This window comes from Lynx rufus, unplaced genomic scaffold, assembly GCF_022079265.1.
Source record: "Lynx rufus isolate CCGP_SWC_20201006 ecotype Redwood Valley unplaced genomic scaffold, mLynRuf1.p SCAF_3, whole genome shotgun sequence".
Classification (NCBI taxonomy): domain Eukaryota; kingdom Metazoa; phylum Chordata; class Mammalia; order Carnivora; family Felidae; genus Lynx; species Lynx rufus.
Window position 1 is genome coordinate 37,439,290 of NW_025814845.1, and position 1,994 is coordinate 37,441,283.

A 1,994-nucleotide genomic window follows, 5' to 3' on the forward strand; every position below is an offset into this window, starting at 1 on the left:
TGCGCCACCCAGGCGCCCCTAAAAAAAATTTTTTTAATTAAAAAAAAAAATCAAATCTATAAAATGATTGTTATAATGTTATTGAAACTTGGCAAAATTTCAAAGACAACTAGATTTAATTATTGCACGTGTCTGGGTTGGTCTATTGATGGGCCAGGGATATTCATATCAGTAATAAAATAAAGATACACCTAAATGATAAGTTATTATATATTACACATAATTTATTTTCCTGCCTTTTCAGAAAAATTACTAAGTGCCTTATAACAATCAAGATTTTACATTATTTGTGTTCTATTGACAGTATGGCCAAATGACATAACACTTTTTTTTTTTTTCTTTCTTTCTTACTTTGAGGTATGATGGACAAATCTTACAGGTACACAAGGAAAAGTAAGACATGATCGCAGTGAAAAGTGAAGACAATCTAACCAGAAAGCTTTCAGCTAATGTGGAAGCTGAAGTTCTGAGTGGGACATGCTTCAGGGCTGAAAGGAATGGTAATTAATGTTCCTCCCCTTCTTCTTCACTCTCTCCTTCAACAAAATCCACACCCACTTCATAATCCTTCTCAGGGGCAGCCGTGTCCTCACAGGTCTCAGAAAACTCTCCTTCCTTCATACTCTCACCCGTATACCACTGAACAAAAGCACGCTTGGCATACATCAGGTCAAACTTGTGGTCCGGACAAGATCAGACCTCAGCAATGGCTCTGGTGTTGCTCAGCGTGCACACAGCTCTCTGTACTTTGGCCAGGTCTCCACCAGGTACCACAGGCTGGTAATTAATGCCAACTTGGAAGCCAGTGCTGCACGAGCCCACAAACCGGATGGAATGCTTGGTCTTGATGGTGGCAATGGCAACATTGACACCTTTGGGAACACATTGCCATGGTACAACAGGCAGAAAGCCATGTAGTTACCATGCCAAAGGGCACATTTCACCTTGTTGGCTGGTTCGAAGCATGCATTGTTGATCTCTGCTGCAGAAAACTGTTCATTGTAGGCTTTCTCAGCAGAGATGACAGGAGTATTTGTGGGTAGGGGAAGTGGATGCGAGGATAGGGCACCGTCTGGAATGTTGTCAGATCAACATTCAGGGCTCCATCTAATCTGAGGGAAGCAGTGATGGAAACACACTCTGGCTAATAAGGCAACGAAGTTAGTGTAGGTTGGGTGTTCAATATTGCACTTTCTATGGCAGATGTCATACACGGCCTCATTGTCTACCATGAAGGCACAATCAGAGTGCTCCAGGGTGGTATGAGTAGTGAGAATGGAGTTATAGGGCTCAACTACAGCTATGGAAAATTCAGGGGCTGGGTAAATGGAGAAATCCAGCTTGAATTTCTTTCCATAATTGACAAACAGATGTTCCATTATCAGGGAGATGAACCCAGAGCCAGTTCCCCCTCCAAAGCTGTGGAAAACCAAGAAGCCTTGAAGACCTGGGCACTGGCCAGCTAATTTCCCAATTCGGTCCAAGACAAGGTCAATGTTCTCCTTATCAGTGGTGTAGTTCCCTTGGGTGTAGCTATAGGCAGCATTATCCTTACCTGTGATGAACTACTTTGGGTGGAAAACCTGGTGGGAGGTGCCAGTGCAAACTTCATCAATGACTGTGGGTTCCAGGTCTACAAACACTGCCCTGGGCACGTGCTTTCCAGCACCTGTCTCACTGAACAAATGTTAAACGAGTCATCTCCTCCCCCCCACAATGGTCTTTCTTGTCACTTAGCATCTGGCCATTGAGTTGGATGCTGTGTTCCAGGCAACAGAGTTACCAGCAAGCATTACCAATCTGGACACCAGCCTGACCAATGTCGATGGAAATATAGTCATGCATAGTGGCTACGGGTTAGCAGGGTCAGGCAACAAGAGCAGATACCAGGTCCCAGTTACAGCCCCCAACAAGCTAAGAGTCGAGGTAAGTAATGCAGTCAAGTTAGATAATACTTTTTGAGTCATGGTAGAGTTTAGATCATTTTGTTAATT

General features: G+C 43.6%; 1 pseudogene; it reads right to left on the reverse strand.

The window, feature by feature from the left end:
* Positions 1–504: 504 nt before the first annotated feature.
* Positions 505–1,845, reverse strand: LOC124520678 (tubulin alpha-1B chain-like; annotated as a pseudogene).
* Between the last annotated feature and the right edge of the window lie 149 nt (positions 1,846–1,994).